Here is a 27,483-nt window from a genome sequence, read left to right on the forward strand (position 1 = left end):
TAAGTGAATGAAGTCAGACAAAAAAAAAAAAAAAAAAAGAAACATGCACTGCATGACTCCATTTATATAAAATGCTTTCAAATCTATAGGAACAAGAAGTAGATTTGTTGTTTCTGGGGGAAGAGGGAGAAGGAAATTGAGAAATATGGGGCTTCTTTTTGTGTTACTGAAAAGTTTTAGAGACAGTGTTGATAGTTGCATATATTGTGAATATCCTAAAATCTAAATTATCTACTTTAAAATGGTTAAAATGTTAATATTTGTTATCCAGATTTTATCTAAATAAAAATTATATACACATATACACACACTTATGTATTGGGGGAACCCACCCCCAATATTTCAATGTAGTTTCTTTCTGTTTTCCCTAAGTGTCGGCTGGTCTGAGAAATAAAGAGAAAAAGTACAAAGAGAGGAATTTTACAGCTGGGCCACCGGGGGTGACATCACATATCAGCAGGTCCATGATGCCCACCTGAACCACAAAACCAGCAGGTTTTTATCAAGCACTTTAAAAGGGGAGGGGATGTACGAACAAGGAATAAGTCACAAAGATCACATGCTTCAAAGGGCAAAAGGGAGAACAAAGATCACATACTTCAGAGGCCAATAAAGACCACAAGGCAAAGGGCAAAGCAAAGACCACAAGGCAAAGGGTGAAATCAAAAACTCCTGATGAGAGTCTCTTTTCAGTTGTGCACTTATTGTCTTGATAAGCATCTTAAACAATAGAAAACAGGGTTTGAGAGCAGAGAACTGGTCTGACCTCAAATTTACCAGGGTGGGGTTTCTTCCCCACCCTAATAAGCCTGAGGGAACTGCAGGAGACCAGGGCGCATTTCAGTCCTTATCTCAACTGCATAAGACAGACACTCCCAGAGCGGCCATTTACAGACATCCCCCAAGAAATGCATTCCTTTCCCAGGGTCTTAATTATTAATATTTCTTGCTAGGAAAAGAATTCAATGATATCTTCCCTACTCGCACGTCCATTTATAGGCTCTCTGCAAGAAGAAAAATATGGCTATGTTCTGCCCGATGCCACAGGCAGTCAGACCTTATGGTTGTCTTCCCTTGTTCCCTAAAATAATCGCCGTTATTCTGTCATTTTTCAAGCTGTGCTGATTTCATATTGTTCAAACACACATGTTTTATGATCAATTTTTACAGTTAATGCAATCATCACAGGGTCCTGAGGTGATGTACATCCTCAGTTTATGAAGATAACAGGATTAAGAGATTAAAGTAAGATAGGTATAAGAAATTATAAAAGTATTAATTTGGGGAACTGATAAATGTCCATGAAATCTTCACAATTTATTTTCCTCTGCTGTGGCTCCAGCCAGTGCCTCAATCTGGGGTCCCTGACTTCCCACAACACATATGTATATATAAGTAGTTTTATTCTTTCATTACTTTAAATAATTCTCTCCAGTATCTTCTCACTTGTGTTAATTTCAAAGAGAAATTTACTATTATCCTTATCTTTGTTTATCTTCATGTAACATTTAATTTGCCTCAGGCTGCTTTTCAGATTTGTTCTTTATCATTAGTTCTGAGCAACTTGATTATTATGTGTCTTGATGTAGTTTCATTTATGCTTCTTGTGTTTTAGGGTCATTGAAAATTTGGGGTTCACAGTTTTCTTCAAATTTGGAGGAAAAGGTTTTTCCTTCAAGTGTTTTTTCTGTCCTTCACCCTTCTTTAAGAACCCCAACAACATCTATGTTAGTCTCCTTGAAGTTGTCTCACAGCTCACTGATGTTATTTCCTTTTTAAAATAATATTTTTTATCACTCTGCTTCATTTGGATAGTTTCTCATTGCTAAGTATTCAAGTTTACAAATCATTTCTTTAGCAATGTCTAATCTGCCATTAAATCCTCCCAGTGTCATTTTCATCTCAGACACTGCATTTTACAATTCTGGAAAATATATTTTTACCTTTCTTGTATATCTTTCTACATAACTTTGGCTGTATGGAATGCAGTTGTAAAATATAATAACTGGAAGACAGTTTTAATGCAATTGTCTGCTAATTTGAACATCTGTGTTCGTTGTGGGGCAGCTTCGATTCATTAATAATTCTCCTTATTATTAGCTATGTTTTACTTTTCTGCATGTCTGATCATTCTTAATTGGATGCCAGACATTATGAATTTTACTTTGTTGAGTGTCAGAATTTTTAGAATATCTATACATTTTCTTGAGTTTTGTTCTAGGATGCAGTTATTTAGAAATAGTTTTATTCTTACAGGTCTTGCCTTTATGTGGGTCTTGCTTTTATGACTCAGTAGGCAAGTCTAGAACAGTGTTAGTCTATGCCAAATTATTCCCCACTATTACGGAAAGATCGCTCTGAGTATTCTGTCCAATTCCTTGTGAATTATGAGTTTTTTCAGTCTTACTGGTGTGAATGGGCACTATTACTGGCCCTATGTGAGCTTTGAGTACTATTCCTTCTGATGCTTTCAGGTAGTTCTTTCCCTGGCCCTGAATAATAGGCTTTTTTTTTTCTTCTTCTCATACTTAGAACACTATAGTTTGCTTTTCCCTCTTTGAGACTTTATATAATTGAAGTTATATTGCATTTTTTTTTTTTGCCTTGCTTCTTTCACTCAATATTATGTTTTTGAGATTCAGCCATATTGTTGCACATGGCTGCAGTTCATTCATTTTATTACCCCATCTTATTTCACAGTACAAGTATACTATAATTTATTTAATCTATTCTACTGTTGAGGTTGCTTCTATTACCAACTGTACTGCTATGTATAATATATTTTTGCACATGTCTCTCGGTAAATGATCTCACACATTTCTGTTGTCATATATAACAAAGGCTAGAGTTGCCAAGTTCTAATGTATGCATATGTTAAACTTTAATAGATAATTTCAAAAGGTCTCCTAAAGGTATAGTATCAGTTAATGTTCCCACTATTATTGTATAAGAGTAACAGTCACTCCACATCTTCACCTTTTCTAGTGACATCTTTCTAATTTTAGGTATTTTGGTAGGTGTGCAGCGACATTTTATTGTGATTTTAATTTGTATTTTTCTGATGAGTGGAAAACTTTTCATATGTTAATTGGTCATTTGGATATCCTTTTCATGAAATGCCAGTTTAAATCTTCAGCCTACTATTCTACTGTGTGACTTTTTTATTAATAACCTGAGAGAGATTCTCTACATATATTGGATATAAGCCTCTTATTAGTTAAATGTGTGTGAAAATTGCTATTTATGACTTAAATTTCACTTTCAGAGAACATAAATTTTTTATTCTAATATACTTCAACTTATCAAGTTTGTCTTTTATGAATAATATTCTATTTCTAGAAGAGAAATATTTCTATACTATAGATCATAATGATACATGTTTTATTCAAGAAAATTTAGTTTTGACTTTCATGTACAGATCTACAGACCAACTGAAATTAATTTTTGTATATGGTGTGAGATTGGGATCAGAATTAATGCTTGATCCATATGGATATCTAATTAGCCCAGAATCATTGAAATGATCCTCCTATTCCCACTATATTGCAATGCTACCTTTGACATAAACTTTCATGTATTTTTGTCTCTTATGTTCATCTTTTTTTTTTTTTTTTTTTTTTTTTGATAGAGTCTCACTATGTCACCCAGGATGGAGTGCAGTGGTGTGATCTAGGCTCACTGCAACCTCCACCTCCTGGGTTCAAGCAATTCTCCTGCCTCAGCCTCCTGAGTAGCTGGGACTACAGGCATATGCAACCACGCCTGGCTAATTTTTTGTATTTTAGTAGAGACACGGTTTCAACGTGTTGCCCAGGCTGGTCATAAACTCCTGAGCTAAGGCAATCCACCTGCTTTGGCTCTCAAAGTGCTGGGAATACATGCATGAGCCACCATGCCTGGTCTCTTATTTTTATCTTTGTATTATCTCTCAGTGCTGCATATCGTAATTTTGCACAATCCAACCATTTAATAACTGTACTTTTGAGTAACTCTTGATATATGGCTTATTAGTCGTTTTTACACTGCTGATAAAGACATACCCAAGACTGGGAAGAAAAAGATGTTTAATTGGACTTACAGTTCCTCATGGTTATCAAGGTCTCAGAATCATGGCAGGAAGCTAAAGGCACTTCTTCTTCTTCTTCTTCTTCTTCTTCTTTTTTTTTTTTTTTTTTTTTTTGAATCTTGCTCTTTTATGCCCAAGCTGGAGTGCAATGGCTTAATCTCAGCTCACTGCAACCTCCACCTCCTGGATTCAAGCAATTCTCCTGCATCAGCCTCCCAAGTAGCTGGGATTACAGGCACTCACTACCATGCCCAGCTAATTTTTTTGTATTTTTAGTAGAGATGGGGTTTCTTCGTGTTGGTCAGGCTGGTCCCAAACTCCTGACCTCAGGTGATCCACCTACCTCGACCTCCCAAAGTACTGGTATTACAGACGTGAGCCACTGCACCCAGCTTGTGAAAGGCACTTCTTACATGGCAGCAGCAAGAGAAAATGAGGAGGGTGCAAAAACGGAAACCCCTGATAAAACCATCTATCTTGTAAGACTGATTCACTACCATGAGAACAGTATGGGGGCAACTGTCCCCATGATTCAAATTATCTCCCACCGTTTCCCTCCCACAACATGTGGGAATTATGAGAATACAATTCAAGATGCGATTTGGGTGGGGACACAGAGCCAAACCATATCAATGGTAAAGCAAGTTATCCCACTTTGTTCATCTTCATCACAAATAAGTCAATTGAGCTTGGCCTTTGATATTCTCTATTAATTTTAGAATTAGTCAGATTCCATAAAAATAGATTTTTGGTTGAGAATACATTTAATCTATGAATCAATTTGGGGAAAATGTTCATCTTTACAATATTATTTCCTTCAATTTATGTATATAATACATAGTATACTCCTCTGCTAATTTAGGTGTTCCTTAATGTTTTGAGTTTTCTATGTGGAAATCTTTTAGTACATTTATTCCTATTCCTATGTATTTAAAATATTGGTGATGCTTTACATAATATTATTTTTTAAATCTTGTTTCTTTTTTCTAGCTTTAGTTAGAAGTGCAATTTATTTTTTAGTCTGGATAATATGTAGAGCTAATTATAACAAGTGTGTCAGTTCCACAGAGATTTCTACTGACGAGTTATCTTCTGCATTATGGGCTATATTTTATCCTTTCTTTGTATGCCTGGTAATCTTTGGTTTATTGTCAAACATTGAAATTTCACATAGTTATATACTGAATGTTATGTATTTCAATTTTCTTTGTACCTATGTACAAACTACCACTGAGTCTCTTCAGTTCTTTCTTTATATTTTCTACTAAATCCTGCTTTTCAATTATGTTTCCAAATAATCATCTCACTTCCTTAGCACCACTTGTTAAGGTTTCTACAATTTCTATTTGTTTTCTGCCTGTATCTTTGTCTTCTAAACCACCTTATAGACAGTTGCTAGAACACATGCATGTGTATTATATATAATGTGCTGATATACAGGATTGATGAGAGGAATTCATTATAATCATAATTAGCAACCATATTTTTGGCACATATTATATGCTAGGTGCAAAAAATGCAGTATTTCTAATCTCCACAAAATCTCTTTGAATTGGATAATTCTATCTTCACTTTATAGGAAAAAAGACTGAGTCTCAAAAATGTCTCATTTGTGTAAGGCCTCATGCCCCATATGAGGAAAGGACAAGATTCTAAAGCATATATTCTAAGGTTTCACAACTCACTTTTACTGAATATATTTTATGTTATGAGGGTTGTCATCTTTTAAAGTTTTTGAGGTCTTTGAGATCTTTTATATACTCCACACACAAATTGCCTCAGCAAAAAATAAATATTGATCAACTTGTTGAATTCTGTGTCACAATTCCTCAAGATACGAATAGGCAGGTAACAGAGATGTGCTCAGTGTGAATAGGCAGCAAGGCTCTTCTGCTCCAAAGTTATACTCACTGGACAATGGTCCTTTGATGAGAGAAAATAGCTCTAGAAAAATGAGCTAATAACAATGAGATCATTTTCTCCTTGAAAATATCCTCAGTTCAATAATACATGGACATTACATTTTCCTGATATCCTCTGCAGAATTTGAAAATAGTAGTCCATCTCTAAGGTTGTTTCAAAACTAATTCAGGGAGCTTTCAGTCTTCACTTTAGTTAAGGCTGCAGTCACAATATAGAAGCATTCATCAAATTATTGGACAATTCAAACCAAAAGAATCTTCCTCTAACCCTATACACACTATTGCCCCCTCCGAAAAAAAGAAAGAATTTTGATTAAAAGAAAAGATTGTGATCTAACTAATCCTGTCTCTTCCATATGCTTCACATATATTCACTATATAACTGTTCCAACCCTTCCTTACTGTAGTTATGGAGATCTGGTTATGTTCATTATAGAGTTTAAGCTTTTTCTTCTCTGGTTATGACTGGATTAAAGAGATTAGATAAGACACAAATAAAATGGAAAGAAATCTAGAGAAGGAATAGCTGTCCTAAAGAAACCTATGTACTTCCTTAATTTTTGCAATGGGCATGGTGATTTACAGATAAGTATTCTAGAGCTAAAGTGACTGTGGGGATTACACGTTACAGAAATGTAGCCACCTAAAATATATAACAATGATTTTTAAATATAGACAGATGATTTAGTCAAGACTGTTTACTGAAGGTAAATCTTGTTAAACAATCTCTTTTCTGAACATTCATCCTATAAATAAAGTGGAATTGAATTTGATATTTTAAGCTTTAGCTACTGTGACTAGTTGCATTTAATTGTGTGCAATATATTCAAGTAAGCAAATTCCAAATGGAACTGAATGATCTCTTATAACTGCTTTTTATTGACTCATTTCCCTGTATGTTCCTTAAATATTTTATCATTTTATTTCCCTATTGCCTTTTACACATATTTTTAAACAGTAGTTGTCTTGCCCCACAATCTTTTGAATTAGATCATCATGTTACTGTTCTTATCAGTATTGTGAGTAAACACTATTATTCCTGTTAATATAAATCGATCAGCATTTCATTTCTGGTATAAAATTCTATTACTGTTTACTGAAGTTCCTGAAAAGGAAGACTTAATCCATGTGATACCTTCTTTTACATGTAGCTAGAAAATGCCTTCAAATTCTCTTGACACTTCAGTGTTGTGCTCAGAACCTGTGTGTGATTAAGAAAAAATATTAAATGCATGAAATTTGTCATATTAACTGACAGGGATTTAGAAAGCATCCATAAAATGGTATATAATGAAATTCTCAAATAAAGAACAGCTATGTAAAAAAACAAGACTAATACTAATATTTTAATTATTATAAACCTTGTTTATAAACCAGCAACTTACCTATTTTCTGCCATTTAAAGCTAAAATCTGAAGATTTATTTTTAAAAACTATGAGAGTATTTTTTCCTGCAAGTATATAACCTACAAGTCAATTATTTAAAAGACCCTGTTACTGTCATCTAGACTGATTCTGACCCCCACCCCCATAACACTGACACATTACTTCTATTAGTAAGTTGATTTTATTTTTTCAGATATACAAATCATTAGAGAGTCTTTCCTCTGTGGCTTTGTTCTTGTAGGGAAAATGGAATTAAGAGACACTCTGGATAAACCCAGGTGTGATAGAGACTGATTTCAGTATCAGAATGACTTATTGGATCTGTTTCCGTGTTTGTTTTCTGGATTCAGTGGCTAATTTGGTTTCTAATCATGCTTTTGACCCCATTTTCAGACTGTTTGTGGTAACCGGAGAAGAAAGGCCCTGCAGTAGGTAATTAAGTCTGCAAAAGCAGGGCTGCTTACTTTTCATTGCAGCAGATAATCAGAGTGCTGTTGCTCAAGTGTAAAATGCAGAAATTAATGATCCTATATAATACAGATTAAGGCTTTCATTTTAAAAACTATCAGTGCAGAAGAACAAAGGTAGGAAAAACAGCATGATATTTGGAATTCCAGGATATAGTAAAGCTTGCAAAATTTGAAAGAGGTCTCTGAGCATGGGACTAATCAAAATTCGCCTTGTGTTCTAAAGTGATTGATTAGTTCAGAACTCACATATATTACTGCCCCATTGCATCTTGAAAAGGCACAATTAGACACATTCATCCATATCTTTTTACTTGTAAACATTTCCTATTGTTCATTCAGATCAAATCAGATAAGTAAAAGCATGTAACACACTGAGTGTCATATAGTAGGTACTCAATAAATATTACAGTGTTTGATTTCAAATAATTTTTCATAAAGGCGTTATAAGGAAGTATCTTGTAGCCAAAAGTGCACATGTATTTTAAAAACTATACAATCTTTAAAAAATTCCATAAACAACATACCTGGATGCTTTTTCTATTAGAGCTCAATAGTTTGAAAAGCAACCTTTGTTGTATAAGGACATCAGTTTACAGTGCACCCTTCATAGAAAAAAAGTAGGCTTTCAACAAAATGCCAGTGTTTGATGATATAAAACTTACTGCCAAAAAAATGCATACATCTCACACCATGGCTCAATGATTCAGTCCTCAGTGTGCATGAACATACTTTAACAACATCATCAGTTTAATCAACAATTACATCAATAGATTTTCAGTATTCTTTGTGAACTTGTTTAGGGCATTTTGATTATATATTCCCCATGTTTGCTTAATGTCATTTTTTTCAAGATTATACAATTATTCCTCATTTATCACCAATAATAAACTAGCTAATCTGTTAAACACTTCATTGAACTTATGAATAGCATTACATTCTTCACATTACACATTGGAAAGCTTAGACAAAAGCAAAAATGGCAATAAAGTTTTGGTCAGTCCACATCCATGAAACATTATCATTTTATTTTCTAATTTATACAAATTTTCACCAGCTCATATTCAATGGCTCTTGGATCAGAAAATATAATCACAGGGCCCCTGAAATATTACTTTAAAAGGTGAAGTTAGACCTAGAACTCCACACTAAGTCATCCAGAATGAAACAGCATTATTCCTGTCAGCAGTTGGGAAAACATTTGGTGTGTTGATCTGGCACAGTTCTAACTAAGCCTGTATTAGAAAAAATTGTGAACACATGAAGAGCAGCATTTGTTGCATATTGGTAATCATTTTAATCTATTTATAAAATATGCTTTGCAGCATTGTTTTCTAAACAGAGAAGAGAGGAGATTTGGCATGTATCCTCTATCAAAGCACTTGTAATTTCACTGAAAAGAACATGATCAGAAGTAGACCCAGAAGTTATAATAATGAACTCTGAGCCAAACCTGTGCTTTGCAGATCAATTTTCCCACTGGCCAGGACTCACCAAAAGTTTAGTGTTCATTCACTGTGACCAATATAGTAGATTTCAATAAAATTTTGCCTTCCAAGTTATATTCGGTAACTACATGCCATCATCATCAATAAGACTAACCAGCACTGCACATACAGTGTCTCATCACACTAACACTGTGGTGTCACGCAGCTGTTCACAGGCCCATTGATCTATTCCTTCCCCTATAAATTATGCAGGCAAGTTTTTCTTCTTATAGCTTTGTGGAAAGCAAAGTTAAGATTACTCTTTGGTTATTTTAAAAGAAAATGATGCTGTTAAAAGTAGGATGCCATAACCATTAGACTAGCTAGGTTCTCAGAGTGTGCCTCTTCTCGCCACGCTGAGGGGAAGTGGGTAGCCTGGCCTCTGACCCATAGAAAAAAGCCAAGAGAGGGAACTCAAAAGTAAATTCCCTGAGGATGGAGTGACTAGGATCTAGGATTGCTGACTCAGGCAACTTTAATTGTTTCTTTGGCTCAGTTTTACTGTTTTGGCATTCCTGAAAGATCTTTACCAAAAAGGCTCCAAGTCAATTATTCATTAGCAAATCCAAGCATGTGTAACATTTCTTGCTAGCCCTTGCAAGAGGGCTTGGAAGAGTATTCCAAGTCTAGCAAGCAATGAAGAGTTACCAATGACTAGCAGTAGAGTGGGTCTGAATTTGGCCACTGCTACCTGCAATGTAGATTGGCAATAACAATGGGCATAGGAGATAACAGGAAATTACAATCTCAGAGATAAAGGATTTAGAGAGAAAAAGTATTCCTATTTATCCACTTTCCACTAATCATGTTATTCATATCATTTGATTTGAGATCCAGGCTCATTTATCTATATAGTTACAAAAAGTAAATAATAAAAGTGAAAAGGTGAACTACCATGTTGGAAGTTGCTTGTTTTTCTTTTAATAACCACAGGCCAGGTTTTGTGTTTTCATACCTAAGGTTCCCTACAGGCAGACTTTACTACCCCTGTTTTGCAAATGAGAACAGAGTTAGAGAGGTTAAGTGACTGATAAATCAATTAAGCTAATAAGTGGCAAAGCTGGGATGATTATATTCAATTGGAAAAATGAACAAGTATAAGGAAAAATAAACTTAAAAAAAGGCAACATGGTCGAAAGTTAATGTCAGATCTTGTTGACATTTTTAACTACTTTCCATTCTCCTATTTTAAGAGCTACAAAAAGTAGCCTATGCTGTTCTCTTTGCTCTTGTAATTCATCCTGGATAAATCTCTAATTCTTAGCCTCATGGCTTCTCTCTCTTTCTTACCTATGTTCCTGCTTTCCTCCATCTAACCCTATAGGTTGATGAAAAAGTTGAATAGCCTATCTTTTTTTCTTTTCTTTTCTTTTCTATTCACTGCTTTTCCTTTCTTCTTGAATTTTGAGGCTCTTTGAATTCTTGAAAATGAGGCTTCTTGAATTAATCATTCTTTATTCCATTCCATTCAGCTAAAAGACACTTTAGATTAGGCCTAGAATCCAGGCCTTTGTATTTGTGAGTGGATTTGAATGGAATTGGTATCATTAAATAATCAAACAAATTATAAAGCTACCATAATTAAAATATTTTCACCCTGAGGTATGAATAGACACTTTAACAGCTCAGAATAATTAATGTCACAGGTGTCACTGTGGTTTTTAAGAATTGGGTATCTAATGAAATTAACATATTAATATGGAAGAAATAGTATTCAATAAAGTGTTTTAAAAGTACTTAGAATACAGGGGGATGATATCTAAGATCCTGAATTCATTCGGTATACCAAAATAAGTCCCATATGTATTAAATAGTTACATTAAAAAAATCGTGTCACAGAAAAAATTAAAGGAAGCACTAGGATACTCATAAAACTGCTGCAGGCCAGGCACAGTGGCTAACGCCTGTAATTTCAACACTTTGGGAGGTCGAAGTGGGTGTATCACCTGAGGTCAGGAGTTTGAGACCAGCTTGGCCAACATAGCAAAACTCGGTCTCTACTAAAAATACAAAAGATTAGTGGGGCGTGGTGGTGGGCACCTGTAATCCCAGCTACTCTGGAGGCTGAGGCAGGAGAATTGCTTGAACTGGGGAGGGAGAGGTTGCAGTGAACCGAGATTGCACCACTGCCCTCCAGCCTGGGCAACAAGAGCGAAACTCTGTCCCAAAAACAAACAAACAAAAACAAACAAAAAAACTGCTACAAAGTTTATTCACAACTAAAACTCAAAAAATTAAGAAGTAAAAAAACAATATTGACAAAGATTGATATGTATTGGTGTTTACTGTGTGTCAGGTTTAGTCCTATGAACTTCCATGTCTTAATGAAATGGAGTAGTTCCCTGGACCCCTTGGAGGGACTTGTAAAGTGATGGCTTGCTTACTCATTTCACAGCTCTCAACCCCTTGCGGAAGGGGGAGCATGAAGGAGAGCAGGTGAAGAGATCAGGATGAATATTTCTGGGCAACTGGCAGAAGCAGAATTCTGTGCGGGCCTGTGGTAGCTGCATCTAGGGTTGCCCACGACACCGTGGAGCCCCAGAAGGTGTGTGTTACAGTGCGGTCTTTTAGCTTTGCCATCTCTGGACAGCGAAAGTACTAAACAGCTAAGTGAAGTGTCAGTGTAACAGCATTTCATGCCCACACCTGGGTCTTTGTCCAGCGTCCAGGAAGAATGAGGTCACACAAACAAGTTGGAGGGTGGTGAATGCGGAGGATTTTATTGCTGATAAAAGTGACTCCCAGTGGGAAGGGGGGACTGGGAAGGGGATGGAGCGAGAAGGTGGTATTTCCCTGGAGTTTGGCTGTCTGACCAAATTCCTCTCCAACTATCTCTGGCTGAACTCCTCTCCAACTGTAGTCTCCAGTGTCCAGCTGCTGCTTCTTCTCTCGATGTTCAGATGCTTCTTCTCTTCTCTCCTTTTCTGCTGTTCCTTTGCCAATGGAGTCTGGGGTTTTTATGGGTACAGGATGGGGGGTGTGGCGGGCCAAGGTGGTTTTGGAAAAGGCAACATTAGGGCAAGAAATTAGGAATGCATGTTCTTACTTTGGGCCTTGGGTCCAGGCTTGAGGTTGGGGCTTCGCCAAGGACCCTGCCCTTTTCTGCCTCTGTCTCCTGTCCATATCATTACCTCATTTAATATCCACATCCCTCATGATGAAAATAATATTATTGTTTCTATTTTACAAATCAGATGAAAATATTAAGAAAGGTTAAGTGATTAGTCCAAGGTTCAGAGTTCATATTCATCACTGTTGATTCCAAACTCTGTACTCAACCACTACATTGTACAGAAAAATTCACATATAAATATGAACAACTTCCACTATAGCAAAGGTTATGAAACAGACTTTAAAAAAACACATACAGCAAGAAGGATGGGAAAAAGTTGATATTTTTATTTTGTAAAAGGTTATTTAAATTGATAAAAAATACACAAAACTGTAGCTCAAAGGACATGACCAGTCAATGTACCAAAAAATAAAGATAACTGGAAACATGAAAAAACTCCATAAAAAGTAAAATAATTTGATCTCTTAAATTAATATAATTAAATCTATTCATTATTTCTTTGTAGACATTGTGAAACAGATACTTCACAAATTACCTTAAGAAAGCTATTGGTTATATACAAAACTCCTTACAGTGTTTACAACAGATTTCAACAGATATGTGTTAAAAATGGACACTTAGCTCAGTCTCTTCCTTCTTACTAGAATATGGGCAACAAACAAAACCAAAAAAAGGGGAAATAGAGACCAAAACTACTGGAAGTCAACTGCTGGACAAGATCATGTAATTTTTGAAAAGAAGTTGACTTATTTAAAATCTTGTACCCAACCACCCCAAATAAACCTGCCAGCTTAAAGGAAGATAATAAAATCTCCTATCTTTTTCTGACCTGCCCTTACTTCTCACATCTCCACACCCACTTTTGTAGTAATGAAACCTGAGCAACCATCCCTCTACTGCTTTTTGAGGAGATCATTGTATTGTTTGTTCTCTTTCTCTTTTAGCAATTTTCTTGCCACATCAATTTGGAGATTGTAATTCCTACAAAATAAGAGGGCAGAGAGCATTGGGCAGAGGAGGGTTGCATGTTGAGAGGTGTCATCCTAGATCAGTTAGTTGCCGGCTGTGGAGTCGAAACAGGAGGAGTCCAGGCGCTAGGGCATTCTAGGAATGGTGGTTTTTCATAAACTCTATTGTATCAGAGTAAGAGATCCAGGCAATAGGCATAGGAGAAATTTATACCTTGGCGTTATGGAAGCCACAGGACAAATGCTTACTGATGCTGGAAGTTGGTCTAGGAGCAGAATATATCAACCTGCCCTCCAGCTGCCATTATGAAAAGGAGATTTAGTAAGCACTCAAATGAACAGACAATGGGCCCAGGATAAGCATGACATTGGGATGGATTGCTTCCCACTTAAAAAAGAATGAGCATCAAACAACAAAAATAATAGAAGCTCTTAAAACAAAACAAAATCTTCAAAACAAGGGAAAGGGCAGGTTATTCTAAAAGCCTCTGGACTAACAGACCTCTAGTAGGAGACAGCACTCCAGGTGATGGAAAGGACCAAAGGCAAGCACGGAGCATGTCTCTCTTCCCATCCTCTGAAATTCAAACTGGCTGTAGCAGGGTTTACACTTAAGATCTACATTTTAAAATAAATGGAAAACACTGCCTAGGAAGAGCTAAACTGAATGTGAGTTTCGATATTTTAAAATAAAGCCCACATTTGCGTGGTCAAGAAACATTCTGCTCTTGCTGTACACACATGAAACCTGCAAGTGGACATGCCCCAGGAAAGTACACAAGACCTCAAACTCAACTTCACCATTCTGTGTGGCTCTGCAAATTGTTCAGGGTTAAAAGAGGCTGTTAGTTTTCAAGAGGAGTCAGTAATACATGTTTTAATGGGAAATTGCCTGTTTAACTGTTTGCAATTAAATAAAATTTTAAAATATGTTCAGCCCCCCAAATCTTTAGATTGGATCCAGCATTCTTGTCTAATTTTATCACTGTTGGAGTATTAAAAAAGACAAAAATTGGAAAATATGATAGAAATGTAAGATAAACTATCAATCTGGAGTGGCAATATGTAATAATAAGAGAAATTTCAGAAAGAATCTATAGGTTACAATTATATAAAAGGCTATGCATTTGCTATGCAGTCTATATACTATGCTGGGCTTAAATGTAAGTCACTGTTCTAAGTACTGTATATATTTTCCCTTATTTAATCATCATAAAAACCCTATGACTTAAGTATATGACATACCCATTTTACAAATAAGAAAACTATTCTAAAGAAACGTTAAGTAACCTGCCTAAATTCTTATATCATAAAAGTAATGGATATGGGATTTGAACTTAATCTGTATCTACAATGTGTACTTCTACCTTCTCCACTAAGAAATAATAGGGAAAAATAACAGGGAAAAATACTACATGGACAATATTTCACAGAGCCAAAGAAAGACTTGAACTTTAATATCAAATGATCCATCAGTAATTCAATAAGATGACTTTAAAAAGAGATGAATCTAGACATGCCCTTGTGAAATGTCAGAACACCAAAGACAAAAGATTTTGAGTTTTCAGAAGGCAAAAGAAAAGCAGCAATCATTGGGTTAGCATGACACTCTCATTAAAATATACAAGAAAATAGAAACCAGTACATGAGGGAAGACCATGAAGCAATGTTTTCAAAGTTGAAAAATAAAATGATTGTGAATATAAAATTTGATTTTATATAATCTACCAACCGTCCAACTCCCTTCATCTACTCATTCTGAAAAAGCACAGATAAAACAAAAACTTCTTGAGGATGTACTCCCACAAAACAAGTTAGAGTACAAAGAAAAAATATAAATAAATCCAAAAAAGAGAATGACTTAGGTGGCTGAGGCAGGAGGATTACCTGAGCCTAGGAGTTTGAGGCCAGTCTGGGCCACATACTGAAACCTCATGTATAAAACAATAAAAATAAAATATATAAATGAAAAATTATTAAAAAGCCAAAAATGTGGTCTCCATGAAAAAAAAAGGAACTATTTTAGTGTGAAAACAATTTCCAGAACATCAGTCTATAAAACAGAATTGAAAATCAATTGATCTGAATTAAAGTAAGAAGTCAGTCTTCATACAAATAATATTTTCAAACAAAAAATTAATTTGATTTATAATATTGTATGAAGAAAAAACTGGAAGATCTCCATGAGATGGTGAAGAAGGTACAGATATGTTTTTTTGACTAAAAAGAAAAAATGGAATTTAGAAATACCAGGGGGAAAAAAGATGTTCAATAAAATCATAATGAAAATACAAAGTAGGTAAACATGTGGAGGAATAATGAGCAATTGGTGGCCAGTAAGAAAATGCTTACACTTGAATTTAATGCTTGAAACACATTATTTTTCAAGCAACAAAGATAAAACATGGAATTAAATTTCTTCTGCATAAGTCCAGCAGTTGCTTTGTTCTATGAAGAGTAATATTTATATAATAACTTTGGCTTAAGAAACAGAAAGATTTAAACATATTATGCGGCATCATAAATAAAATGATTTAGAAAAAACTATGTAACTAATGAATTGTGAGGGTGGTTTCAGTGTATTGAAAGAGTAGATATGCTTTAAAATGGAAAAAGTAAGACACAGAGTTGAAATAATATTATTTAGAATGTTGCTGGTGGCCACCAGAGAAACAAAATACACTAAAATGACAGAGTGAGGATGGGGACTGTAGCAGGAACTTTGGAGGTGTAGGAATTGAAGCTTTACTTTCCACTTATACCCTGTGGATTTTCATCTTTTTATGGTATACATGCTTTATTCTTATATAAAAAAATAATTTCTTAATAAAAGATAAATTGGCCACTCAGAGACTTTTAAATGGGATATATAGTTTACACATTTCTGGAGCGATAAAGTAAATAAGGTATTTTCGGGGCTGACTTTCCCTGCCATGTATTAATATCTTCAAAACCATGAATTGGTGCCAGAAAATATAGTAAGTAATTAAATCAATAGGATTAAAGATCATTATACAATATGGACCCAATTTTGTCACAAATATTTAGAAAACATATGTAACATTAGTTGTGCCTCTTTTTGACCACATGTCACTATTGTACCAGGGCAATCTAATTCAAATACAAAGGAAATTTTGCTATCTTTGATTCTTCCCATGATTTTTTTAAGACCTCTTTTTTATGCTTCTGATGATATACAGTCTATACCTCTCTCATGCCAGGAGCTTCTGTGAGAAGGAGCTGTTTGCAGTGCCTTGCACATCCCATGTGCCCAGTCTGCTTGTCTCTGCTTTCTGTTTGCCTGAAATTTCAACTTCTCTTGCTTCTCCCAGCATTTCAACCTCAAGAACTTGTACCCATGCTTCAAAATAATTTTTTCTTAATGAAGCATTTTAGGACCCTTTCCCCAAAAGGGGATTGACCATTTCCTTCTTTGGCTTTCCAAACTTCTCCCTACATAAATCTACCATGCACCTGGTATGGACCAAATGTTTGGGTGCCCTGCAAAGACGTATGTTAAAATCCTAGCCCCAATGCGATGGTATTAGAATGTGAGGGCTCTAGAAGGTAATTGGGTCATAAAGGTAAGCACTCAGTAATGGATTTAGAGTCCTTATCATAGGTACTCAAGAAACATAGGTAACCTTCTTTATACCATGTGAGCACACAACAAGAAGATAGCAGTCCTCATCTCCATAGACCGCCTTCTACAGAATTGGATCGTGCTGGCACCATGATTTTGGACTTTCAGCCTCTTGGACTGGGAAAAGTAATTTCTGTTGTTTATAAGCCACATAGTATGATATTTTTGTTTTAGCAGCCCAGACCAGGACAGTATCTATAAAATCCTATTGTACTTTCTTGGTATATGCCTATTTTCTTCCCCAAAAAATCTGTAAAGTATTTGAGGTCAAGAACCATGTTTTATTCATTTTCACATTCTTAGTATAGTACCATGTTTTTGTCACTCAATTTTTAAAAAGGAATAAATGAATAAACAAAACAAACTATATTATACAAAGGTTAGAATATATTACAAACTATATTATACAAAGGTTAAAATATATTTTTAAGTATGAAATAGTTAAAATGTATAAAAACTATTAATAGAGCAGGACACAAAATTGTATGTATAGTATGCCTGTAACTTTGTAAAACATATATATTTAGAATAAAGCTTACAAGAAAATATATACATATTGCTAAGGTTTGTTCATTAGGATGCTAAAATTAGAAGTGACTCATTCTTCTTTTCTCTCTCCTTTCCTTTCCAAATGTTATGTCAAATGTTCAAATTTCTTTTATAATCATATATGTATATATTTATTTTTGAATATATATGCACATATATATTCATGTATATGAGATATAAATATATTTAAAACAGATAGCTTTTATTTTAGGAGACAGATTTTTACATATGATTCTCAATGTTATATCTTTGCTTTTGTTTGTTTCTTTCACAATCACTTGGGTATATGATCCTAAGAAATGCTTTCTCATAAAGAAAACGTGAGAAACGATCAAGAACTCTAGGAAAACTACACTAAGTGAATTATATCAATTTCCAGAATCAGATTATTGATAACTCTCCTCTCTGTATTCTATTCTACCTCCCAACTCTCCAAGGCACTACCGAAAGCTAATTGTATTTGTCTTTTTTAATTTTAACTGTCTTTCCATGAGTTTTTTCCCTAAGATTTTTTTCAGAGAAGTTTCTTATTCTACAATAATGCACCCTCACAGCTCATATGTGGTTCATCTATAGAGCAAAAAGTCTGGAACATATTTGAAAGTCATGGTCAAAATGAGATCTGAAGCTGTATGTTCATGTTAATTGGGTATTCATTCTATCAGAAACACACACACACACACACACACACACACATACACATACAAAAGTCTATGGACAAAATTCCTTTTCTATTTATGAAGGCAGAGTGTTGACTGGGACACTGAATAGTTCTGAATAGTGCTGTACAATCCCCAGTCTACATGCAATTGAAAGGCCAGAGCATATAAGACATCTCTACATCTCGGGTGCCTTGCACATGGCAATCACAAGATGAATCCATGTTGCGTGGTACAAGTAATCAACGCAGAGCCATAGCATAGCTTTGTGAGACATAGCAGAGAGACAGCCACTAACGTCAATATATGATCAGTTAGTAGAAAAAGAAAATTATTTTTCTCTGTTTTGGTAGTTTCTGTGGAAAGGGAACGGAAGGTCTGCAGAAGCTAATCGGAAACTAATTTATGCTCAGGATTTTTATTTTTATAAGTATTTCTTATTTACATATTAGACTAGTAATTAAAAGCAAAAACATTGGTGCCAAAATCCCTGAATTTGAGTCCTGGCTCTACAACTGTATATCTGTATGACTTTAGACAAGCTACAAGATCTCTCTCTTTCTATTTCTTCAGCTTCATCACTTATAATCCGTGAGTGATATTAATAGATTCCTACTTCATAGAGTGGTTGTGAGTATTGATGTATAAAAGCCTTAGCCCAGAGGCTGCAACATAAATGTGATTTTAAAAAATCATCATTAGTTAACTGTTATTATTACTCTTACCATTTACATCTGAGAAAGTCTGAAACTAAATACATAAACTTGTCATGCATTACATAGTAAAACTAAGATCCAAGCTCAAGCCGCAGAGCTTTTGTTCATATATCACAAATGATGCTTTCAAAGAACAATCTTTCTGAAAGAAAATGAAAAATGTCTTGATAACCTAAGAGAATAAGCTTTTCCATACAGCTGAATTTTCTGGATAACTGAATGTTACCCCTTTAAGTGCAGCATTCTTTTGGTTTCAACTATTTGTTAGTCATTAACGTGTACTTTACATAATAAGTTTTGCTCTTTGTGATTTAGACTTGTTATTATTTCTATCAATTGCTGTACACAACCATCACGGTTCATGTTATCATGTCCCAAAGTGCTGGTGAATTCTACAGATATGTTTACTCCTTCACTCTTTGGTTCTAGCATGCGTCCATTCAAGTTCTTGTGTCTGTACTTCTGTAGTTTTATAGTCTTTTCCTCTGTTCTGTGTGACAGCCTTCAAGAATCTCTGTCAGGAGTGTGTCTGCCAATAGCAGGTACTTTCTCCTGATAACTTTTACTCTAGCCATTCTGGGGAGTTGACACAAATACATCAATATCGACAGACTAATTATTATAATGTATGTCATCAAAATAAGCAGAATCTGAGCAAAGGCCTGTAGGGCAAAATATGAGTAAAATCCATATGCTTTATGTACAAGTGTTGTAACATCTGTTTTGCTTCCCCAGAGATCATTTGTTCACTAACTTGTACTACTCTGTGTGTTAGTGTGTGCATTAGTATATATTTAATCCATTCAACTATACAACAAACTTGAGTTGCAATATTTAAATCCCAAGATTCCGATTTATATAGAATAATTATTTTAAAGCAAGAGAACTATTATGAATTACAGCATTGTGTCTGAGCTGTCTGCACTGTGGTGTTCTGCGAAGTCTGCTACTAACAAGATATTGAATAAGAAATTTTGTTATTTAGATATATTTTCAAACTTACTTGTATTTTTTCCATCTGTAATAGGCTTACTAAGAAGCTGAAACAAATGTTTCAGACAAACACTTATCTGACAATAATGTCTTCAAAGGTGTTCATCCCAATACATAAAATGTAACACACACAATAAAATGTTATGATTTTTTTAACAATCCAATCTAATCCTTAATTAGAGGAGAAAATGGTGAATGAATTCCTCTAAACTCTATTCCTAAATATTTTAATGCTTATCATTAACTTACTTAGTGATTGGCTAGATTCTAAAATCTATAAAGTTGTGGAGTATTTGGAACAATAAAATTTCTCCTCTTTTAGTTTCATCGAAAATACTTTGTGGGTTCTTATTTTTAAATATATTCCAGATAGGCAGAAGAAAAAGCAATGTGACATCTTAGAATATTATTAATCATAGCAATCAATATGTATTTATGTTTAACGATCTCCCTATATTTATTTTCAGCCTTGACAATTTTATTTTGGAGTAAGTTTCCTCAAACTGTGTTTCCATGATGTCATGATTCTGTTCTAAACATTTATGAAGCTTAAATTGTTCATATTTTCATACAAGTTTTCTCTCAATAATCATGGGTAAGCTTTTTTATGAATCACTTTTTGCATATATAACATTTTAACTTCCTCATTCTAATATCTTAATTTGTATGCAAAATTTTTACTATAATATTGCCAATTTGCCTACTATTCAGTTAATATTATGTATATTTCTTTAATTCTTGCTGTTGCACCTTAATTATTCCTCCACTATAATATCTTCTTTTATTTTACTCTGCTAACATAAATTTTCCCCTTTTTTACATCTTCTAGAAGTCTTCCTGGTTTAACTGCATGTGACTTTTGTATGTTTTTTAATATGGCTATGGATTATTTATAGCATTTGTGCTGTTGAATATGTTTTCCCTCTAACTTTTCTTTTGCTTTTTTCATGAGTATATGCTCCATTTTTCAAAAGAGAGAAAAAAATGTCAAACCATCTTTTTTTTTTCTTTTATATTTGTCTTCTTACTCCAAAATACATTCTCTAAATTTTACATTCTTAGTATATGTTATTGCTCAAGTAATCATAGTGGAGCTTGGGATAAAACAAAAATAGTAAGATTTCATTGTGGATGTTTTAAACTTTCTCATTTGACCATTTCTCAGGTATTTGACTACAATCTATGAGTGTTAGAGTTGGAACATGTGTTAGAGATCATCAAGTCTTATCTTCTCATTTCACAAATAAGTACACCTAGGCCTAGAGAAATTAAGAAACTTATCTGGGGTCAACTAGTTAATAGTACTCTGAGGACTAAAATGTGATCATGTGACTTTCAGTACACAGTACATGGCTTTGGGCTCTATAATAGGTTGCCATCCCTATATTAAAGTGTGATCTCCTCCAAGTCCTTTGGTGGTACTATTTTAGAAATCCATATATCATACCTGAGACTTGAGTTAACTAAAGGACAGTGGCCCTAATTCACAGCTATGCTAGAACAAAGAGATGTAAAGTGGTTGACCAAGATAGCAGAACAAATCTGCAAATGACTCAAAATAGAGCAAGGCTCTACTGTGTCTACTTCTCCGTGTTATCCACGAAACTACTCTGCTTTTGTGAGAACAAATTCTATCTTCCCCAGAGGGTAAATAACTCCCTAATGGTAAGTTAGTCACTTAGGAGGCACATTAACTCTTCCAGGCCGCTGGGATGTCATTACTTTGAAATAATTTGTTTCTAGGCCATTGGCTGCAATGATAGAACACTATTCTAAATGATACCCTAGTGGCCAAAAGAGCTAATGCACCTTCCGTGATGCTAAACTTACTGTAAAGCTTAGAGATGCTCCTATCACCCCTTTTACCTCATAGAACATTTAAATATTTTTAAAGATTTCCTGGCCCAGAATAGCACCATATTAAACTGTCTTTGAATTTATTTTGGCTTCAGAGATTTCATCTCTGTCTTCAGGGATTCTCCCTCCCTCCCTTGGTCATTGTCTTAGTATCTAATTCATCAGAGCCCCAGAGTCCTCATACTGCCTTCAGGTATGCCCTTTGCTGTGCCCTCAAGATTTGTTCTCTCTTGTTAGAATTTTGCTTTTTTTGGTCCCAAAGCCCTCCTTCTTCCATGATAAAATATATAAATATTCAATGCCAGGCTCATAGGGATTTATACTAGCTAGTTTTTATTAAGGGCAAAATAACTCATATTATGCCATTAATAGCTAATAGTGAATGTTTGTGTTACTTCTATGGCATGCTTTAACAATAAGCATTTTATTTTATTAGGCTAAGGAATACATTGTCATAAGACATTCAGAAGTACAAAAAAATGATACAGTGAGATATAAGTCTCCATTTCTGATCTGACCCTGAATGTCTAGTTCCCCTACCCTGGGGCAACCTCTCTTATCAATTATCTGTATTTTTCCAGGGATACTCTATAAATATATTCACATATTGATGCAGATGTGTGTTTATATATATTATATATAGAGATAGATATATTTTTAAGCAAATGTTAGCTTATTAGATACATTGTTCTACACCTTGCTTTTTCATATAGAAAAATAAATTGAGGATGATTTTATTTCAATGCATACAAAACAGCAATATTGTTTTTGACAGATGTATCATTTTCCATTGTATGGATGTACCATGACTTATATAACCAGTCCTCTACTGAAGGTCATTTAGGGTTTTTTTCCTCTAATATTTTGTTATTACAAACAATGCTACAGTATTTTTTAAAAACCAGCCTTTATATGTTTATGTGAGTATATCTGTGTAAAAATCCCTAGAAATGGAGTTGCTGAAACACAAGATACATGCATTTTAATATTGATAGATATGATTAGTCAACCATAGAGTCTATAATAACTAATGTTCCCTCCACATTTTTACACATGATTACATTTCATGTTGGCTGATTCCATAGGTGAAAATAATTCAGAATGAAGTCAATACAGCTGATTCATGGAGCCAGGACTCACAATTATGACTACATAACCACTGAGCCAACACTCTTTTTCTCCTCTTAGCCTAGTTATGGAAACAAATTTGGGCCAAGGGTTTCTGTGCAACCAAGAAAATGACAACTCATTTTTAGACACCTACCTCATCAGGACTGAGAACTCAGGAGTGAAGGGAAGAGGGCATGAAGTATTGGTAAGGACAGATATAAAAGAAAAACCAAAATGGACAGAGAACAGGAAGAGAGAGGAAATAAAGGGAGTAGCTGAAATCCACTAAGAAACTGATGTAAGACTCTAACTGCAAGAGAGAGTGGTAGAAGGCATAATGTCAGTCGCCCCAAGATGGAACTCCAATGTGACTCTTCTACCAATACCGGTTCTTTTGCATCAGTCCTTTATACACTAGTGTTATTCTCACAATTACTTATTTACAGGTCTTTCTTTAGAAACGATTGTAACAGACATTTTACACTACATATTCATCTGAAATGAGTGAGGATCAGAGCTGTATGTTTTTTCCTTTTCATGTATATTCTTTATCTCTTTCCTTCTTTCTCCTTCCTCCTTCCCTCTTTCCTTCCTTCCTTCCTTCCTTCCTTCCTTCTTTCTCTCTCTCTCTCTCTTTCTTTCTTTCTTTCTTTCTTTCTTTCTTTCCTTCCTTCCTTCCTTCCTTCCTTCCTTCCTTCCTTCCTTCCTTCCTTCCTTCCTTCCTTCCTTCCTTCCTTCTTCTCTCTTTCCTCTCTGTCACTGTTTTACACTTTTGAATTTTTTCTTTGCATCAGAGGGCCTATTAGTAAGTGAAAAATGCCCTAAGGACTCCCCTTTCATAAAAAAAAAAAGGATAAGCCTATCTTTTGCAATAAGAGGAGAAAGAAAATACCCAACCCAACATAAAAGTCTTTATAGCCTCATAAACCACAGTACCACCCAGGATGTTAACAAGCTGGCATGTTTTGAGTATCAAAGATAGAGAGGAAACTGTGTTTACATGTTTGGCACAAAAACTAATGAGGAAAGTCAATTGGCCCTTTGTCTTGAGGGTCTGAAGCGCTGAGCTCTAATGTTTGGTTTCTTCGTTGGCACTTGTTCAAGTAATCACTCGTGGCCTGACAAAGCCTCACTTGTGTTTTATTAGTGGCCATGCTGAACTCTCCCGCTTGGGCTGTGTTGTCTCTCAATAGAGTGCTGCAGCAGAGGGCACACTTATTTGAAAACACTAAATCAGAGCATGATGATCTTTGCTCAACCAGACCAACCCAGAGAAGAACAAAAAATGTTTAGAGTATCATTTCTTTTGTTTGGAGAGGGAGGGCACTGAGAATAAGGGGAAGATAGACCTAGTGCCTGTGCCTGAATAATGCAGAAATGGCAGCAACAAAACCTAGTTTGTAAAAGCAGTGTTTTCCCCTTCTAATCATGGATACTACATTAACATCTGAACCTGCTGTAATGCATCACATGGCACAAGCCGGCAGAGCCTGGACTCAGCCTGCAGTGGAAGGAAATGTCAAGGTGACCCCAGAGATCTTTTCTTTCTGGATTACTAAGGTGTCATGAAAGAACAATCATGCTACTCTGAGAGGAAGCTGACTTTGTCTTTGCAAATATAATTTGGTAGAAAGGAAAAGTTTCCAAAGTAGGTCAAAGTACAGTGTTTATAACTTTTCCCATTAGGTTGCTTTCCCCCGCTCCTTCCTGCCTTTCTCCCTCCCTCCCATCCTCTCTCTTATTAATTTTTATTTTCATTTTTTGCTTCCATTTAGAAATAGGAATGGTTTGGCCCAACCTGAATTTTTTTTTTTTTTTTTTTTTTTTTTTTTTTTTTTTTTTTCTGCACAACTGAACAAGTATCCAAACATTTGGCTGCTAATTTCAAAGTTCTGAACCAGAAATGAGGACTCCAAAATCTGGTTGCAAACAACATTTTTAAGTGACAGTTTTGGCAGTCTTACCTACAGATCCAGTAAAAATAAAACCTAGAACAGTTTGTTCTTAAACTATTTCTAGTACCAGTTCTGTGAAGAAAGTACTGAACTACACATAATTAAATTTATTTTTTTAAGTGACTGAAATTTTACATGTTCAAAATGAGAATTTGGGATAGGTTAAGATATATCCTTGCCTTTGCCAAATCCTTGAAGTTCTCTCTGGCTGTGTGCCTTGCATCAGATCTTTTTATGAAGGGTGTAAGTGTACATTCCATGTATTCACTGCCACTGAATAAGTCTGAGTGATGCCTACACTGAGAAAATGAGAAAATGCTAAGTGAGACTTATTACTCAGGAAATCACATGATAAAAAGTTAGAAGTTTAGAATATACAGAGTTTATTTAACTAACATGCCCAATTTATTTGACTAACATGTCCAATATGCAGTCTTTTCTTTGCCAATTACTACTTAAATGCTTAGTTTTTAAAATAAAGAGGATGCCGGTCAGAGTAATGCTTTAGTTTTCTAATTCTGTAACACATTTTATATAAGCCTCTCAAACTTGCATTGTTCTTGCAGAAAGAAAAGCATTCATTTTAAGTGTGAGTAAAGTAATTCCAAATTCCAATTCTTGTTGCTAATAATATTTACTTTTGTGAAATGACCACAGTAGTCCAGAAGCACGAATGATCTGTTGGTGGTGTAGAATAAGCAAATGTGTGGAAGCTTTCTAAAAATGACAATTTTATAAAGGGAAAAGAAAAAGAGGTAAGTGGCTTTTTTCTCCCTGCTAAAGGCTCCTGGCCTACGAAACCCTCCTAAGGTGATGAAGAATGAAGTCTGATGATACAAGTCTACAGCCCTACCTGGTCTAGGAAGGCAATATGTTTAAAGAGAATTTGCTTTTTAAAAAATAGGCGGTTCTATTCTCAGTCTTGAGATTCAGGGAGATGGAGTGGGAAGAGATAAACCTCATCTGTCCCCTGCCACCCAGCTCACTCCCGTCTGCCCATGCTCTCCCACCCTGCACATGCACCCAATGCTGTTTCTTCCCACAGACTCCTGCTGCAGAATGTCAGACATCTCAGCCCACATTCAGAGCTCAGATTGCTATGAATGGAGCAAGGCAATGGGGAATGGGGGTGGGAAAGAGGAACTATGCGGTCATCAGCTATTCCGCCACAGAGGAGCTGTCCACAGTCTGAAATCAGGATGAATGTGCTTCTGCCGCAGAGAAGCCGCTTCTCTTCAACCACACCACTTCCCTGAAAAAGGAAGACAAGACAGCTGCCTCACACAGAGCAGTGAGGCCTGCAGGGCATCCTGACCCCCTCTTTCCCTTCCCACCTTCTGGGGATGATTCACTCAGAATCTATCAAAGTGAAAGTTAAAAGCTAACCACCAATATGGTCTTTTAAGAAAATATTTTTCCCCCATTGTTAAATGTATACTCTGCCCATAAACCATTTGCAGTTTTAATTCACAGAAGACATTTTTACAAATGATATGACCTAATACATTTATTTGCCACTTAGAACGGTATAAATGTATCCATGTATATATATACTAATACCTCCTATATAATATATATTATTGTATTTTATAACAGTCATATATGTAACATATATGTAACATATAGTCATATATAACAATATATATTTTTATATACCCTATTACAACCAGTTCTTTGTGTAAACATGCTGGGCTTCAGAATTAGCTTAGTCACTAAGCAAATCTTGCATATTAAATACTTTTAAGTAATGGGTGAAGGTGCTTCCCTCACTAAACGTGGAAAACAAATCAAGGCCAACTAAAGGAGTAATAACAAAAGTATAACAATCAATGTGAATTTTACAGTGCTGATCATACCTCATACAGTAAAGATAATGATTTTGTGCTTTAGAGTTTCTCTGTTGGCATAACCACTGTATTATCAGCCTAAGGATTCCCCAGGGATGAGAAAACTTAAGACTGATATATTAGAATAGTTAGAAAAGAGCAACACGTTTAAACAATGAGCCAGGTGCTAATGTATTCACCTATGCAGAAAACTGGGGAGGTAGAGCTATGGATAGGCAATGGGGGAGGTGAAGAGAGGGAATCTTGGGTAATTTCCTTCTAGAGGTGAAACATTTCAGAAAATTGTTCAGATTATAAAATTAAAGCTGTTTAGAACCAAGCATCAAATTTGAGTAGCACTATGAAAACTGACCTCGAATGACAGAGAAAACATTTTATTATCTCTAGAACACATTTTCACAGTGACATAATGAATTATCTTTTTTAAATGATTTTTTGTATTGGATGTTTATCACAGTCATAACAGAATGAATCCAGGAACCACTGATATATGCTATCAACAAACATTAGATTGTGAACATCAAAGAATTCCAGAAACTTAATAACACAGTTTTAGTCTATTTTCTTTGAGGACAATTGCTGTTTTGCCTCTCCATCACAAGACACCGAAGGTAAACAATGACTCAAATATTAAGTGTTGTTTAAATAGAGACTGCTGATATCGATAGCATCATTTTATTTTTGCAAATGAGATTTGTACATTAATTTGTAAAATATTATTTCATGAGCATTCAGTGATAGCCAATGAATTACATTCAACACTTGTCAGAATACTAACCAGGATA

Source organism: Theropithecus gelada, chromosome 8, assembly GCF_003255815.1.
Source record: "Theropithecus gelada isolate Dixy chromosome 8, Tgel_1.0, whole genome shotgun sequence".
Taxonomy (NCBI): domain Eukaryota; kingdom Metazoa; phylum Chordata; class Mammalia; order Primates; family Cercopithecidae; genus Theropithecus; species Theropithecus gelada.